This window comes from Mus musculus, chromosome 3 (assembly GCF_000001635.26).
Source record: "Mus musculus strain C57BL/6J chromosome 3, GRCm38.p6 C57BL/6J".
NCBI classification, from domain to species: Eukaryota; Metazoa; Chordata; class Mammalia; order Rodentia; family Muridae; genus Mus; species Mus musculus.
In genome coordinates this window covers 31321855-31341634 of record NC_000069.6, presented here as the reverse complement: position 1 = coordinate 31341634, position 19780 = coordinate 31321855, and positions in this window count along the sequence as shown.

The following is a 19780-nucleotide window of genomic DNA, read 5'->3' as shown; positions in this document are numbered from 1 at the left end:
CTTTCAGAAAACACTTCCCAGAAGATGTCACCTCAATGATGCTGGTCTCTTCTTAATCACCGCTAATTTCTTAGCTCCAGCTAACCAGCATCAATAGTCCCAGTAATGCAAAGTTTTTGCTTGGTAGTTCTGGTATCTTGTTAATCACAGCTGATTCTTCAGCCCCAGCTAACCAGAACTACAGAATCTTCACAAACAAAACAGCAATGGCCCTGAAAAGAGTCTTTAATTTTCCCTCTGAAATTTCACAAACCAGAGCTCCATCTTCTGCAGTGTTCTCAACATTATCTTCCAAGCTCCTACATGACATCCGACAGAGCTCTTAACAACGGATGGATCTTCAAGCCCAAAGTTCCAAAGTCCTTCCACAGTCCTCCCCAAAACATGGTCAGATTGTCACAGGAATACCCCACTCTGCTGGTACCAATTTGTCTTAGTCAGGGTTTGTATTCCTGCACAAACATCATGACCAAGAAGCAAGTTGGGGAGGAAAGGGTTTATTCGGCTTACATTTCCATACTGCTGTTCATCACCAAGGAAGCCAGGACTGGAACTCAAGCAGGTCAGGAAGCAGGAGCTGATGCAGAGGCCATGGAGGGATGTTCTTTACTGGCTTGCCTCCCCTGGCTTGCTCAGCCTGCTCTCTTATAAAACCCAAGACTACCAGCCAGGGATGGTCTCACCCACAAGGGGCCTTTCCCCCTTGATCACTAATTGAGAAAATGCCTTACAGTTGGATCTCATGGAGGCATTTCCTCAACAGAAGCTCCTTTCTCTGTGATAACTCCAGCTGTGTCAAGTTGACACAAAATTAGCCAGTACACCAAGCCAGAGGGAACATCTGGAAATGAAGAGACTCATCTCTGTCATCACTTGCTTCTTCTAGCCCTGACTCAGCACCGCCCAAGGAAGTCAGCTTTTTCTCTGCACTTTACATTACAGCCATCCCCAGGCAGGGGCCCTCGGGCTAGCCAAGTTCTCCTGAAAATTTCTCAGGGTTTTATTTAAAAGGTAGCGTGTAAACAGGAAGCAAGTCTTCAGGATCAGAATCCTGTCTCTGCACTGTGTAGTCAGCCTAGACTAAGGTATGCTACAGTAACAAAGAAGCCCACCTGGAGTTCTTTTCCATGTGGCCTCCATCTCAAGACCCATGGTGATCAGCAACCACTATCTGAGCAACTGAAGTTTCTGTTCACAGCATCCCATTCATATTTTACAGACTACTGCATGAACTTTCCCGTGAGTAGCATGAACAGATGTCTGCTGGCCCCAGATGGGGTACCAATGACAGACTAAAGTAGGGATTACCCCAAAGTCTAGCACAATAAGCCAATGGGTTCACTGGTGAAGAGTTACAGAAGCATAGCTAGCCCTAAGACGACTGCTCCTAGCATAGATGACTGCTTCCCATAGCTGTGCAATGGAGTCCTCCCTTCAGTTAATCTTGCATGGCTTGCATGTCCCACCTTCCAAGACCATGAGCATCCGAGGGAGGATTGCACAGAGCTCAGAGGAAGGTAAAGAGGTGGCCGAAATCTCCTGTGGGGTCTATGAGGGAATGCCAACAGATCTGATCCTGAGGGTCACAACTGTCATGATACACATGGATATAACTTCTATGCTGAGAGGATTGTGTTCCACAGCACTGAGTATTAAAGTCACATGGCTAAACTTCAGAGCATGGATATTTAATCCACTCTGAGAAGGGACAGATTTCTGTAGTTACTTCCATATTCCATGTCCCTCAGCAAGTTATGCTGTGAAGATGGTGGTATGGGTGTGGAGATGACAATAGAGTGATCAAATAAAACATGAAAATTCACTTCTGTCCCATACTTTTAGTCAGACTTATTAGTCAAATAAAGTCTCATCCACCCCTTCAAATGTATTTTGATACTCCAATATGCAGACATATATGTTAATTACTTCTCTTGGGAAATACTCATATTTTAATATTGTACTTACATGTTGTATTAATCAAAAGTTTTAACTCTAGCAGTGGAAATTTCATATGCCAGAGAGTATATGAATAATTACTTGCCAGCATCAATGACCCCTGAAGCTTTCTACTTTGGACCTTGTAACCTTTGCCTGTGGCTTCAGCCCTGAGCACGGAGAGGACTGGTGAGCCCAGACCAGACACTTTATGACTCACTACCAGGGAACTCCGAGAACCATTGTTTGACCTTTTCCTGTGTTTCCTGTAACCGCAGGCTTGGTTTTCACCAAGTATGATCTCTAAGGCCAGTTTTGTTGCTATGTTCTTCCTAGCCTTCAAGAAACCAGAATTTCTCTGTCCCTCCCCAGACTGTATTGTTTTATTCAGTCTTTTGTGCAAATTTAAAAGGCCACAAGCCTCCTACTGTCAAGGTATTTAGCTTTTTGCCTCCCACAGGACCTTTCTAATAGCCCTTGTCCACCTGGCTGCATTACCACTTGTGTTCCACTAATTGCATCTTTGGCCCTAATGACGTCATGGCCTCAGATAACCAATTCCAGTGATCTAGGCATCAATCACAATCCAGTTCAGCTGCCAACAGAAGAAGAGAAGACATTTTGTAGATTTGTCACAGGAACCAAAGCCAGAACTGGCCGACAGCAAATGAGAAGTTTTTCTTGTCTTTCAGCCATAAGACTTTGTCTTCAATTAAGGTTAGCAGAGATGTCCTTGGGAAGTCTGGATTTCTCTGGGCAATGACAGGAAAGAGGCAAAAATAAGCAGGGACAAGTGTCCATGGCTATGGTTATCAGTCAAGGGCCTGTGATAATAATAATGAACCTATGACCACGGTTGGTCTCAAACATTTCTATCAGAAAATGCTGAATGGAAATTTACATTGTTCTGGAATTGATAACTGATATCTTTACTTTTTATTACACCTATATTTGGGCTATGCATTATCCCCAGAACAAAGTAGGAGCCAAGAGAGCAACCCCTTACCACTCCCAACCTGTACCCAGGTCTTACCTCTAGTTCAAATGGATCTAAGAGTTGAGGGCCAGAGAGAAGGCTCAAAGGTAAATCCCTTGTGATGTGAGCCAGACAGCCTGAACTTTATCCTGGAACCCATATTAAAAAGTCAGGCGTGGATAGATGTAGAGACAGGAGAACTAAAAGTCCTGAGCCAGCTAGCCTGAACTAGGCTCTGCAGAAGAAACAAGGGGCCCTGCCTCAACAAGACAGAAGGTGAGAACTAACTACTCTAACCAACACACCACACACACACACACACACACACACACACACACACACACGCATATACCCCTGCACAAAGACAAGAAATTAATTAATTATTAAATTGCCCTAAAAGATATAAAGGTTGGAAAGAAGAGTATGCTATCCTATGAAGCAAACAGAGCTCTCCTTAAAGGGCTTTACATAACCAGAAGGTAGGATAAGTACTTTGTTCTCACATGCAAACAATACTCACTGTAACAATGAACCCTGTAACAACAAACCCCAAAGCCTGCAACAAACACAGCAGCTTATTTCTCATATAACAGTTCAAAACACGTACCTTTGTTCAGCCCAGAGCATCCCCTTTAAGTGACCCAGGGAGCCTGACTTTTTTGTCTTGTCTTGTTTTGTTTTGTTTCGTTTCATTTTGTTTTGCATCCTGTGTTTTTGCTATCATTTCCCTGGCTGTAGTCATCTATGCACCTGTGGAAGAAGTGTCTACATAAGACACACATGCTTGGACCTTCTTAAGTGCTTCAGCCTTCAAGTGTCCCAGGTCACTTATGCTCACAATCTACTGAAGCATAGACAAAGTACAATACAATGGGAGCTAGGATTTACAGTATTTGATTGGGGAGTGCTTTTCCAGAAGTTTCTTTCTTTGTTGATGGGGAGAAGGAACACAAGTTTGTCACTATCTACTCTATGGACCAGACCACCCTAAGTCATAACTGAATAACCCTACTCCGGTTTTGCTACGAACTTTCCCAGAAAACTATAAATAGCCTAACCCATTAGAATGTGTGCCCAACTCTGATATTAGCTTAAAGTAAACCAGATATATTAAAACTTGGATGGAATCAATTTTGTCTAGGCCAATATATATGTCCCTTCTTATGACACACATTGCCAGGATCCACTCAGTCTTATTGCTGCCTGGGGCTACAATTCTATCAGCAAATCCTCCAGTAAATCACATTTTATGCACTCTTGGATATGTCTGCCTACCTTTCTTTGGCTTCAAAGTACCTTGAAGCTGGTTCTCATTCAAAGGGTTTGTTGATCAATGTCCACCTGAAATTGGTACATCACTTAGTGCCAAGTAATAGGACTGAAACAGAGTCACTGACAGAGATTAGAGGTACTTACAGTGGACACTGTCACCCATAGACGCCCCAATATTGGAATACGTTATCTGTCTTGCTTTGGTAGTACTTTCCACAAAGAAGCAAACTCCTTGAGGGAAATTGACACAGGGCCGTGAGTGGGTAAAATGATGCTCTGGAGACCTGCATGTGCTCCTTGTCTACATGTTAGTGAAGAAGGGCTAACAGAGTGAGAAGGGGCTTAAACCATGATCTGTGGTGGGAAAAAGAAATGGATGGGGAGCTGTGGCCCTCTGCCTGTCAGCAGGGGTGGACCACACCTCAGTGTTCTTTCTAGCATCATATCAAAGAGCAAGAAAGCTCCTTTGTAAGGTTTCTAACGGATCGAGGAGCCAGGTGAGGTGAGAGGACGGTGTGAGGGGGACTACCAGGCAGGCTGAAGTAAGAAGTCCAGTAATCTCTTTCTGAGGGATCCTGAGAACTCAGGTATCGAGCATTGGAGTTAGACTCAAGAAACACACCCGTAATGAAACTTTGAATGTTATATGTAGAAAATTACTCAACAATTAAGGCCATTAATATCCAGAAAATTCAGCTCAAAAGAGTGTGGCCAGGGACATCACCCCCAACACACAGATGCAGGCATTTCTGGGAGACAACATTGCCTCCATCTTTCCTTCTTACTGCTCATCAGTCCAGAATAGGGACTATGGGGAAGAAGAACATTTAAGCTGTGTGTACCCCCCCCTCCTCCTCAGCAGCATCCAAGAGCTGCAGCTCTGACCTGTGCTGCAGGGAGACAAGGAGATGAGCTTTTAATAGCCTTTGAAATTTAATGCAGCCTTAATTAGCAAAAGTGACATGAAAGTTATAGAGCCAGTTGAATACATTGTTAGGAGACAGGAAATGGGGAACTTATCAGAGCATAGCTCAAATCAGTAATTGGAAAGAATAAGATGGTTGTACTCCACTAACTTGAATCTCCTCAGTACATTGTTAAGCCTATTTCTGAATCATTATCTTTTGGTATTTTCCTGATTGAGACTAACTTTCTAATTTCAGGGGTGGAGTTAAGGACGCTTTTTGCCTTTAAACATCAGTCCGGTAAGCATAGGTAAAACCTAACCAAGTTTTAATTCTGTCATGCAATGTCATTGTGCCCAAGAAGTACTGTAAAGTGATGGGTCTCTGAGCAGGCTTGCACACTCAGAGATGAAAAAAGGATACACAGTGGCTCCAACTGGCCCTGATTTCCTAACATGGCTGCCAAGTCCCAGGGTAGCACAGGAGCGGCTCTAACAAGGTGCATTCCCCACAGTGTGAACACTAGGCTGCTCTGGGGATACTAGGGACAACCCGGAGTCCCAGAAAGAGGAGTGAGGCCACTTCTTCATTAATTGACCACCACACTCTGCAGATACCTAGCAGTGCAGCACGCCAGGCATTCCGTTTCACAGTTAGGATGCATTAGTGAACAAATCAAAACACGACAGCTTGTGTTGTTGTAAGGAGGGACAATAAACAACGAAAGTAAAATCTCTCTGCTTTCAGGGAAGTGTGTGCACAAGCTGTGTTGTTTCCTGAGAAAGAAGATGCAGGGCAGAGGCTCTGAGGTTTGTTTCTGGGGCACAGTAAGGTAGACTTTTTGTGGAGGAACACTACACAGGAGATGTGGTGAGAGAGCTCGGGCAGAAGATCCTCTTAAGAACTCTAACATGGATTCTGAGGAGAATTAAGGGATGTCCCTGGCTTTGAGCAGAGGAATGAGTGATCTGAGTTTCCTTTAGGATTCCTTAGGGGGAATTTAAGACAGAGTTGATCTAAGGCATCTATAGCTGTGAGAAAATCGCTAGCATCCTATGTTCTTACAATTTTTACAATTCTATTAAGAGGTTATGAACACAGCAGTTGAATGAGAAATCAACAGGGTTGTTGTTGTTGTTGCTGTTGTGGTTGTTGTTGTATTTTTAAAACCCCTAAGATTATTTTCATTATGTTGTCCACAATGGTCTTGAGTTTCTATACTGAAGCAATCCTATCTTAGCCTCTGAGAAACTGGAACTACAGGGATGTTCCACCGTGCTCATGAACTTTGCATTGGTGTGTGTGTGTGTGTGTGTGTGTGTACACATGTTGGGGAAGGAGGTGCATACAAGTACCTGTGTGTGCAGGCCAGAGTAAGATGCTATGTACCTCAATCATCAATCATTTTATTTTCTTGATACAGTGTCTCCACAGAGCTGGAAGCCCATTTATTTGCTTAGAATAACCAGCCAACAAGCCAGACATATCTGCTTGTCCTTGTTCATCCAGCATTAGGATTACAGGCTGCAGTGCAATGGGTGGCCTTTTAAAAAATAACAAGGGCATCATGAGGCATGGGATTCAGGTCCCCATACTTAAGCAACAAGCACTTCAACTGCTCCATCTTCCCAGCCCAATCATTGCTAAACTTTAAATGTAGAGCCTCCATGACACTCTAGTAGACTAGGGGACAAAAATCATAAGTAACTATATGATTTCTAGTCCAAACAACTGGAAGTGGAGCTGCCATCTGTGAAAACAAGGGAGCCCAGAGAGAAGCAGATAGAAGAGTGCATCACTAGGGTCAAGTCAGGGTACCACGAAGAGGCTGGCAGCTGACATGCAAGTCTAATATTTAGGAGAAAGGCTTTGACTGGTAATGTAATTTGGAGTTCACGGGTGATAATTTACTTAGGAGAAAATACCAGTGAGCAGAGAAGTGAAGAAACAAAAGTCAAGCTAACTGTGCATTTGCAAACAAGCACCACTTAGTTCCATCTATTGGCTTAGGCCAGAAGCCAACGTACAGCCCATGCCTTGGTGTTATGTCTCCTGAGAAGTATGAAATTGTCTTATTACTTCTCTCAATTGTGTCAGCATTGGTTGAGGGAGCGCTGATCCTGGGAAAGAGCAGTGCTAAGTCTCTGGAACTTCCAGTTTGATATGTACAGAAGCAGGAGAGGCTCCAGGGGCCATGAAGAAGTCTGAAGCCAATACTCATAGACACTTGCAATTGGCTTGGCAAGCACATAAATTCACACACCAAGTTCATGTGCATGAGCAACACACACAGCTTTAGTAGCAGCACGTTGTATATAATAGCATCATACATAAGTAGGGTCTAATTCAGTCCTACATAAACATTAAAAATGTTACCTAGGCGATGTATGACATCCTAGCTCTATAGGTAGAAACCCACACATCTATCATTGCATACACTAGCAAGATTTTATCGAAAGGACCCAGATGTAGCTGTCTCTTGTGAGACTATGCCGGGGCCTAGCAAACACAGAAGTGGATGCTCACAGTCAGCTAATGGATGGATCACAGGGCTCCCAATGGAGGAGCTAGAGAAAGTACCCAAGGAGCTAAAGGGATCTGCAACCCTATAGGTGGATCAACATTATGAACTAACCAGTACCCCGGAGCTCTTGACTCTAGCTGCATATGTATCAAAAGATGGCCTAGTCGGCCATCACTGGAAAGAGAGGCCCATTGGACACGCAAACTTTATATGCCCCAGTACAGGGGAACGCCAGGGCCAAAAAGGGGGAGTGGGTGGGTAGGGGAAGGGGGGTGGGTGGGTATGGGGGACTTTTGGTATAGCATTGGAAATGTAAATGAGCTAAATACCTAATAAGAAATGGAAAAGGAAAAAAAATATATGCAGAAATAGCATGTCAAATAAAGTCTAATGATTTATGATTTTAGACTTATTTAGCTTCATGTATGTGGGTGCTTTGCCTGCTATGATTGTTTTTATGAGCTTTCAGAAAAGGATGAGCACTTCACTTCCTTTGGGAGCAGCCCAAATGCACAGGTGTTTATTCCTTTCTTCTTTTCCATTGGGATAGATGTCATGTGAGCAGTTTCATATGACAATGTCCAAGGGTCACTTGTCATTGTCTTAGACTTAACATTAAACTGCCACCTTTTCTTATCAGGACAACCAGTGACAAGAATGATGTACTCAGGACCAGAGAGAGCTGGGCAAGTGGGGGAAAGCACCTGCCACCGAGCCTGACAGCTGAGATGAATCCTCAGAACCCACATCAGTGGAAGGAGAGAACTGACTGCTGCAAATTGACCTCTAACCTCCACACATGCCCCTCCTCTTCTCTAGAAACAAAATGAACAAATGAATATAGAATAAGTAATAAATGAACATCAAAAAATTAGTGATGTCCCAAGATACAATTTGCAAAACACAAGAAAATCAAGAAGAGGGAAGACCAATGTGTGGATACTTCATTCCTCCTTAGAATAGGGAACAAAATACCCAGGAAAGGAGTTACAGAGACAAAGTTTGGAGCTAAGATGAAAGGCTGGACTATCCAGAGACTGTCCCACCCGGGGATCCATCCCATAATCAACCACCAAACCCAGACACTATTGCATATGCCAGCAAGATTTTGCTGAAGGGACCCTGTTATAGCTGTCTCGTATAAGGCTATGCCAGTGCCTGGCAATACAGAAATGGATGCTCACAGTCATCTATAAGATGGAACACAGGAAGTGGGAGTGGGTGGGTAGGGGAGTGGGGGGACTTTTGGGATAGCATTGGAAATGTAAATGAGAAAAATACCTAATAATTTTTTTAAAAAGAAAACAAAAACCAAAAAAAAAAAGATGAAACACAGGGCCCCCAATGGAGAAGCTAGAGAAAGCACCCAAGGAGCTGAAGGGATCTTCAACTCTATAGGTGGAACAACAATATGAACTAACCAGTACCCTCAGAGCTCATATATCTAGATGCATATGTAGCAGAAGATGGCCTAGTCGGCCATCACTGGGAAGAGAGGCCCCTTGGTCTTGCAAACTTTATATGCCCCAGTACAGGGGAATGCCAGGGCCAAGAAGCAGGAGTGGGTGGGTAGGGGAGCAGGGTGGAGGGAGGGTATAGGGAACTTTTGGGATAGCATTTGAAATGTATATAAAGAAAATATCTAATAAATAAATAAATAAATAAGTGATGTATTCTCATGCACGCACGCACACACACACACACACACACACACACACACACACACCAGTTAGAAACATTTATCAATCTCATGCAATGCCCAGAATAAACACATTTTATTCTCCACCTGCTTTGTAAGGTTAATAGCTAAATTAGAGTACAGCCTCTCGGGACATATCAGGGATCTGAGTGGACATAGTCTTTTACTTGGCATAAATTCGAAGTGATTAGCAAGGATTCCACACGTGTCTAGTGCACATACCACGCCTCATAAACAGTCACACAGAGTAAGCAAGTAAAACTACAGTAAAATCTCATTTAAAGGCACAGAAAAGTGAACACAAGATTGTTTGTTCACTTTCTACTAAGTCAGGCTGTATGGTTATAACTTGTAAAATTTCTTATATCTGCTATATTATTTATTTAGTTTAAATTTATTAGTTTAAATTTATTTAAATATTTATATCTTATGTTTCAACAAAACTGCAAATTGACAATTTTGCTAAACTCAACTATGTTATATAAGATACATTTTTCATTAAGATACCAAAGACAAAACCCAACAACCTGGCAAATGTGTGAGAGATGTTTATAGTGTTCATTACTGATAATAGATGAATATCTAGAATATACAAAGAATCTCACAATGCATAGAAATGTGAGCAGAAAAACAAGAGAATGGTTAGATGTTGATACCAATTCACCAGGAAGGAAACAAAAGGAGTCAATAATCACATAAAAATATTCCAACCTCACCAAGAGTAAAAGAAATGCAAGTAAAACAATAAAAATTCAGCAGGCAGCAGCCAATGCAAAGGCACATACGACCAATGCACCGAGTGGAAGAGAGTTCTGCTCTAAAGAGGACATAGTTACCAATCCCTCCCTCTCTGCCCCTGCCAGAGCTCAGAGAGCAAGGAGAGGCACACAGCATAGAGGAATGGAAGAATATGGAGGCACGGTGTGAAATGCTCTCTTACGAACATGACAGGGCTGTGGCCCTCACAACAACTGTGGCTACCTGCCCAAGATCTATATGACAACTAGCCAGAAAGTCTAGCCAGAACTCCTCTGGCCCTACCTTTATTAAAAAGTTATTGGCAGTTGGCAGCCACAGAGAGAGGAAGAATCATGTCTCTTTGAAGTTGCACCCACTCGTAGGTTTCGCATGCTCCAGTGGATGGCCCCACACTCATGCAGATTTGGGTAGCAAAAGAGACGGGAAAAAACCCAAGATAGGAAGCTTGTCTGCCAGTGGAAATGAAAAGCAACGTGACTATTCTAGAAAAGCAATCACTCCACTGGTGTCAGTGATGCCCAAGGACTCTACATTTCACTCTGGATATAAATCTACAGTAACTCAAGGAGAGATGTAAATGAGCAGAGCTACACTGTGCCTTGAAACACTGAAGAATTCACTACCAGGACACTTCATAAGCAAAATGAAGTATACACACAAAGAAGAATACATATAGCTGTCTAGAGCTGCACGCTGCATTGAAAATTAGGCTCAAATAATTCTCAGCTTCAGAATAAGAAACAGTCAAATTTCTGACCAAATGCTCTTTCTTTGCATATAAGGCACACACTCAATAATATTATGTATTCTCATTGTACAGATTTGTATTTATCTTTTCTGTTGTTGTGATAAAATACCATAACCAAAACCAGCTTAAGGAAGAGAGTCTATTTTAGCTTTTAGTTTCAGAAGGACAGAACCCATCATGTCATGGGAGACACAGCACGGTAGCAGGAGTGAAAGGCTAGCTGATGGTATTACATCCCATAGATAGATAGATAGATAGATAGATAGATAGATAGATAGATAGATAGATAGATAGATAGATAGACAGATAGATACAAAAGACGAGAGGGGGTGAGGGAGGGGAAGAGAGAGAAAGAGAGAGACAGGGAGAGAGACCAGGAAGGAAGGAGAGGTTAGAAGTCCTCAAAGCCTGTACCCCATAACAGACTTCCTCTAGCAAGGTTCCACCTTCTAAAGGGTCTCTAACATCCCAAAACATCTCTAGCAACCAGAGACCAAGTGTTCAACCAAACATGTGAGCCTATGGGAGACATTTCTCATTCAAACCACCAGGGTCTCTTAGCAGCTTTTCTCTTTGCTGTGATCAAACACATAACAAACACAGCTTACACCAAAAAGGGCTTATTTTGGCTTACAGTTTAAAAGGTCAGTCCTTCATGATGAGGAAAGGGTCATGACAGAGACATAGTGCCGTCGGTCACTTATGGATGCAGTCGGGAAGCAGAGAGACGTGAATGCCCCCCAGAGCTCCCTGTCTTCCTGTTACTCAGTCTGGTAAGTACGTTTATGGGATGGTGCCGCTCACCTTCACTGAAGGTGGGTCTTCCCCCATAAGGCAAGACTTTATTTTTGTTTGTTTGTTTTTTAGAGACAGGGTTAGCCCTTGCTGTCCTGGAACTCACTCTGTAGACCAGGCTGGCCTCGAACTCAGAAATCCACCTGCCTCTGCCTCCCAAGTGCTGGGATTAAAGGCATGTGCCACCACCGCCCGGCAAGACTTTCTTTAAAAACATCCATATAAACACACCAATAGATGTGTTCTCATGGAGGCTCTAACCCCTAACGTGTTGATAGTCAAGACTGGCCATCACAACATACTTACGGGGTGTATGTGAATAGCGATGTGAAACACTGCACACAATGTGAAACCGGCTGCCTCCGAGTGAAGGAGCCGCAGAAGAGAGAAATCAATCATAGATTATAAGCAAAGGTGTGGGCCCTGGAGCAAGGGTGATGGGGAGCAAGCTTGACTAATCCAGTTAGAAACCTCAACCTCAGAGTGCAGGAAAGAGAAGAGAATCGAGACGGGTGAACCCCATTTCTAGACCAACCTGGATCAGGAGTAAGCACAAAGGCCCGGAAGGCTATTGGCTCTGGATGGAAGCTCCACCACATACCAGTCAGCCATTTTATTTCCCTCCAAGAATTAAAAAACAAACAAACAAACAAAAAGACATGAACTATGGCTCCTACCTGTGTTTTCTGCTTCTGTGTCCACACATCCACTCTTAAGGGGATCGTGGAAGGGGGTCATATTTAAACTGAATTTTTAAGCTTATAGCTATCACTGACAAGGGTGCAAGGGAAGGGAACGTACAAGGCCAGAAGCAGAAGGGGAACGGCTGCCTGGGGAAGGGAACTAGACAGAGTTGGCAAGGTTGGTTGTTTGGTTGGTTGGTTGGTTGGTCTATCTATCTATCTATCTATCTATCTATCTATTTCACTACTCATTATAAATGTATAATTACAACTCCCCAGGTAAGCTTGTTATTTCATCTTATAGATGAGTGTGCTGATGCTGAGAGTATGTACTGATTTCCCGACAATCAAAATACAGATTTATTTTCTAAAGAACTGAATTGTTCAGACTCTGAAACTGAGTTCCAGATTCGCCTAATTTTCACTATACTGTGTCCCTGTTACACTGTCTTAGGGGAGGAGACAGAACAAACAGAAGCTACGTGGAACAGAAAAAGTCTTGACTCCATGCAACTAGGAAAGGGAAAGCAGCTCAGGCTTAAACATTATTTATAAAGTGTGTCCCCAGAATTGCTGTGTGCACGGAGATGATCTTGGCCATAACTCTGACAGTAGCTGCTGGAATGTGGGACCAGGAGCATCTGCTGCACCATGGGTTTCCAGGCACCCACCCCCACGTGCCTACGCTTACCCATGGCATCTGCTCCATCAGGACACGGGGGCAGAGAGCATCTGTACCCCTGTTGCTGCTCCCACACCAAGGCCGAACCTTCCCTGGAGCCCATCAATCACAAGGAAAGTGGCCACGAAGGACTGGAGCACTGTCTCTTTGTGCTGACAGCTCACCAGCACTTCAATCTCTATTAGTCAAAATACAGGCTTCCTACTCCCTTTCCGGCCCACTCTCCAGATGAATGCCATCACACCCCACCCAGTGTTAGAATCTGGTATTGATTATAAGAGCTACTCCTCTGCATGTCCCCTAAACATATTTCAGCATTGAAAATGGAGACCCCTTTATGTGTGTGTAGGTGGAGCATTGTTCTAAAATATATACTCAGTGTAAAGGAAATGCCAGGGTTGTCTGTAATACTGCTTCATTATTTGTGCCTAATTGGACAACCCCTGAAATATTTCCAGGTCAATTTGTGAAATAAAAAAACATAAACACCCTCATATGCACACACACACACACACACACATAAAATTTAATATGAGTGTACATTAAAAGAACTGTTCCGTTTTATAATTGCAACTCAATGTTCCATTCCATAATGATGTACTTTTTCTTGCAATTTTTGTGCTGAACTAGGAAATGACTCAGAACACATGGTGGCAGAGTTAAGCAATATGGAGGAGAAATGACTCCAGTTTCCTTTTCTCTTTGTAAACTCACAATCTGGCCTGTGTGCTCTGACTTTTCAACTGTTCATCTGTGAACAAAACGCATCGCAGTTTCACGGATGACATTTTGTTAAAATTTGTCATAAGAGAGTAACTTGTTGCATGGTTAGATGGAAGCTTGTTGCATCCATGCGCTAAGTGGTCATGGCTTGCCATGGACACGTCAATTTTACTAACCATTCGTTATATGCTGATGACTAGGGACGACTGTATCCTGCTGTCACTAAAGCTTACCTAAAATAAGAATTAAGCTTACCTATTTTCTCACATAAAACAAGGCTCCGCTTAGAAAGTCCAGGGCTGAACTGACAGTCTCTCAATCATAAAGGTCCAGGTTCTGTCCGTCTTTCTGGTCTACCAGCATTGAATCATGGCCCCACCTGTGATGACATCATCTCCTCAGAAATGGATGACAACTCCAGTGAGTAATCTAAATTCAAAGTAGGAAATAAACTTGAAAAAGAAAACAACTCACAAATCTCTAAATTCACCCATGGAGGAAATTTCTACCCAAAGTCCCAAAGGCAACACAGACTAAGGAATGTGGATTTTTTTAATAGTGCTTTCCAACCAAGAGTAAAGAAAATTAAGAGATGTTGCTATTGAGGAAAGAAAAAATGGATACCAAAGTCTATAACTCATAAAGAATTTCTCTATTTTATAAGGAAATTAAAGGTTAGCATGCCTGCCTTACACAGCCAGTAAGGACAGGTCCCAGACATGTCTTAGGCAGCTATTCTGTTTTCTTTTCTGTCCTAGCAGAGTTTCAACTTCTTCAGGTGTTCATTCACTCTCCACAGAATCTGTGTCTTGACAGAAGACTAGATCTGTATATCTAGTCCACAGGCAAGCCTGCTTTGTTTAATAATTCATTATAGGAGAGGAATACCAGTAAATTTACTTAAAGCAGGCCTGTTTGCATTCATAATTGTCTATATAGTATAATGTAATGTATTTGGACTAATGACACCACAGCGAGGTAATTTCCACTGTTTATAAATGTTTGTAGACATCTGTGGATTTCAATTCTTTTGCATAACTATGATTTCTATTGGCTCCAGAGTCTACATGGAGCACCTAATTGGGTTGAGATTTTCATATAATTTTCATGTAAAGAAATGAAATTCTCAAGTTCAACCTATAGAAATGCCTACTAATGGGGCTGGCAAGATGAAAACACTTGCCACCAAACCCTAGGGAGCAGAGACCAATCTCCAAACCCACAGTGAAAGGAGAAAAACAAGACTTTAAAAGCTGCCTCCTGACCTCCACACATGCATGCTCTCTCTCTCTCTCTCTCTCTCTCTCTCTCTCTCTCTCTCTCTCACACACACACACACACACACACACACACACACACACACACACACACACCATTTTAGTTAGATTTTTATAGCTGTGATAAACACCATGAATAAAAGCAACCTAGGGAGAAAAGGGTTTATTTCCCTTATGCTCCATCACTGAGAGTTGTCAGGCAGGAACCCAAGCAAGCCAGGAACCCTGAGGCAGGAGCTGTCACAGAAGCTGTGGAGAAGTACTGCTTAGTGGCTTATCCTTCATGGCCTACTGTTGCTTGCTTGTTCCATCTCAGACCAAGGGCTCAGGAATGGCATCACCAGAAATTTCTCACACAAATCATCAATCAGGAAAATGTCCTACAGACTTGCCTAGAGGTAATCAATTGAGAGTCTATTGTCTCAAATAGCTTGTTTCAAGTTAGCCTAAAACTAACCAACACATACACACACATATAGTCCACAAGCATATGCAATAATAATAATGAGGAGGAAGAGGGGGGAGGGGGAGGAGGAAGAGGAGGAGGAGGAGGAGTGAAAATATCTAAATGCCTCATGATAAAATAGTTTTGCCATAAAACTCAAACTGAACAAGATCACTTACCATTGAGTAGCTACTTAGTGTATGTCTGATGACTCAGAGGTGCTGGCTATATATAGTCAGGGTCATTGTTACAGAGAGCAACAATGGCCTATTTGCTCATGAGTATACAAGCTAGTAAAACAAAGCATTTAAAGACCAAAATTGATTCTCTGCATTTCTGAGCATCATTAAATTCTATTCACTTTTCAAAATGAAGGCTAGTTACACTTTTTAAAACCCAGTAATTTTTATATAAATGATAGATTGGTGTATTAGTCAGGGCTATCTTTTTTTCCAATTTTTTATTAGGTATTTTCTTCATTTATAGTCAGGGTTCTCTAAAGTCACAGAATTTATTGAATGTTTCTCTATATTGAGGAAATTTATTGTGATAACTTAACAGTTTGTAGTCCAACTAACCCAACAATGGTCAGCTGTGAATGGGAAGTGCAAGAATCTAGTAGTTGCTCAGTTCCACAAGGCTAGTTGTTTCAGCTGGTCTTGTGTAGAAGTAGGTTCCAACAGATGTGCTGGCAAGTAAGTGCAAGCAGGCAAAGAAGGGAGTTCTACATCTTCATCTGAAGGCTGCTAGAATACTGGCTTCCTGGCAGCTAGGATGAGGGCCTTAAAGCCCACACACACACCTACTCCAACAAGACCACACTTTCTAATAGTGCCACTCTCTGGGCTGAGCATATACAAACCATCACACTTGATAATTAAACAAATGACTACTTGATTGTATTTTATAGGTAAATCGTCATTGTAATAGAGAAATCAGTTTGACAACATATAATTGAACATGCAAAGGTACTTAAAGAGGTTGAGAAATTACCACATGGATAATACTATCTGTACATCATCTTCCGTGGGATTAAATGTTAATCAATACACAGGCCAGGATGATAACTCAATTGGTAAAATGTTTGCCTTGCAAACCCGAGGACCCCAGTTCAATCTCTAAAACTCTCTCTCACACACACAAACACACACACACAAACACACGCACACACACACACACACACACACACACACACACAAGGCCTGGTGGCTCATGCAGTGCCAAGGAGGCTGGACAGAAGAATCCCTGGAGCCCCGTGACCAGCCAGCCTAGATGAACAGGTGAATTCCAGGCCCTGGCCTAGGTCAAAAAGCAATATGGGTAATATCTGAGCAGAGACACCCAAAGTTGACTTTTAGGGCACACACATACACATCTTCACACACTCTTACACTCACAATACTTTCATGCACATACACTGAAACACACTCCATGCATACACTCACACATATACATGAACCCACATCTAGCACAAACACACACACACAAGCATGTGTTCACATAGACCAAAAACTGTTTATAGATTTCTGAGGCTTAGAAAGTTTGAGCAATGATCCTCTCACATTGCTGTTGGCTTGAATTATAAACTGAGTAGTTACTGCAGGCAGCTGGGGAGTGAGAATGTGTCTGGCATGACTGGACTCTGCCGTGTGAGAAGCCCAACTTACATAACCATCCCCCTACCTTGTGAGCTCAGCATTGCCATCTCTTGTGTCACATGAGAACCCTGAAGATCAAAGAGGTTAACGATTGCCTCAAGGTTACATGGCAAATCCATGAGGCTCCAGGCACACATCCCTGCTTCTCGCCTCTGCATATGTAAGGATAACCAGTGCAGAGCTTTCTGCTGCAGAACACAGATTCTCCTCATACAATGGTGTCCAGGGATTCAGATTTTTTTTCTAAAAATAACTCCTCTGATGGCAGAGGCATCCATCTGGACATCCTCCAGCTATTCCAAAGTCATTGTTCTCTGTGCTCAGCACCATAGATCTAAAAGCCCCTGTGCTACATTTTTTTTTCCGCTGCAACTAGATTTTGAGAATAGAATGCTCCAAAGCAAAGCTGCTGTTCTGGATAATTATTCTGAAATTTCTATTTTTTTTTTATTAAATGACACAAAGGATGAAAACACGGTAATCTCTTAAATTTGCATTGACAACATGAAAGTCCTACTTATTTTTGATCCTCTCTTTGACCATAATAACTCTGTGTAGCAGGTAGAGAAGAAACAATCTACTTCCCTTTCCCATTCAGTGGCAGAGACTGAGTTGGGACACAACCGAGCCATGATTAAAACACCAAATCCCAGGGATGGCTGGATGGATCAGTGGGTGGGTAAAAGTGTTTGCCACAAAGCTTGACAACCTGAGTTCAATCTCATGAGCCATGTAAAGGTGGAAGGAGAGAAGTGACTCCACACGATTGTCCCCTGGCCTTTACCCATAAGTCACTGCACAGGCACATCCCCAAACTCATCACAATAATAATAAAATAAGATGTACTCTAAATTCAACTTTCTTTCTGTCATTCCCAGCCTCCCCCTGACGACAGCCCCATCTACCTGTAATTTTCTGTAGGATGATGATGGACAGAATTTCCTGGAGAAGGAGGGAAAGAAACAGAGATAGAGAAGAGAGAGAATACACAGCACAAGCCTACCCTGGTGGCTTTGTTCCAGCCTGCCTTCCTCATAGTCCACTCTCATCCCTTGGTAGCCACCCTATCACTCAGTCCCTTTTAATCTACCTGGAGGAAAGCTACCTTTAAATACAGTCGCAAGGGTAGATTATGAATTAACATAAGGCAAACATCTGCTAAGATCTTTTGATCAGGACAATGGATATGAGCAAATCAGGCTAAGGAGACAGAAAATACTGCTGGACTCACAGGAAAGGAAAGCATGCTATCTCTCTCGGACAGCAGATGATCCTGCTAGGCCCCGAGTCCATTGCAGCCATTCTGACACCAGGAAAAGTGGCTTTCTGATTGTGCATCAAGCTACTAAGTCAAATCCCAAACTTCACCCTACATGTGAACAATGTGTGTATGGATAAACATACACATCTGTCTCTCTGCCTATTGGCAGTACACATCTGGTGACCAAGGGACAGCCTCAGGTGTCTGCTCTCACCTTCTACCTTGCTTAAGCCAAAGCCTCTTTGTTGTTCTCTTCTACATACACCAGGATAGCGGGCCGATCAGCTTTAAGAAGTTCTCTTGTCTCTACCGCCCATCTCCCTAGAGGAACAACGGATTACAAATGTGTACACAGCACCACACATAACTCTTGCTTGGACTCTTGGTATTCTAACTTAGGACCTCACACTTGTTTTGCCCACTGAACCATTCTTCCTAGCCCTGTTTGTTCCTGACTTTTAACAGAACCTAAAGAAGATGTGTTATAAAAGTCATTCAATATCTTCTATTTTTAAACCAGTTTGATGAATTTTCCTTTACTTGAAAGCAAATGCAAAGTCCCTGGTATAGACAAGCTTCTGTTTGTATAACGGGGATCAGACTTGATTACCCAGTGCTTAGTGGAGGCTCTGACTGGACCATCACAATGTCACTGCTTTTGGATACACATTGTGGGCTAAGCCATTCCCTTCTGCCATTTTTCATGATAACTGATTGGAATAACTTGATCATGTCCCTCCTCTGAGCTGTCCTTTCTTCTACAAATGTCTGTGACGCCAATGAAAAACATGTCACGCCGCCACACTCGATTAGCACGCTTAGCATTTTCACTGTGAGTTTCAGCTCAGCAAGGTGACTGACAGGTAAAGCCAAGGGGGACTGGGAATCAAGTATGATATTTTGACAACTAATGACAGGAAGAGTGATGGATGGTAGCTGAGGTCATTGTGGAGTTACCCTATTAGTGGTATGTAAGAGTTAATGACATGCTGTGTGTTAGAGAAGCCTGTTATAGCACAAAGCACTAAAAAGGCACAGGATGCTCTCTCTCTCTCTCTCTCTCTCTCTCTCTCTCTCTCTCTCTCTCTCTCTGTGTGTGTGTGTGTGTGTGTGTGTGCGCGCGCGCTCATGTGCACATGTGTGTGTAAGGGCACAGGATGTTGTATTTTTCTTTGTGTGTGTATGTGTGCACACACACATGTATATGCTCATAGAGGTGAGAGGAAGCCACTGTGTCCCCTGCACCTGGAGTTACATGAAATATGAGCTGCCTATCCTGAGTATTGGGAACCATACTCTGGTCCTCTGTAAGAGCAAATATTCTTAACCACCAAGCCAAGCCACTTTCTAATCTCTATTTCGTTGATTTGTTTGTTTGTTTGTTTGTTTGTTTGTTTTTTAAACTGGGTCTCATATAGCCCGAGCAAGCTGGCCTTAA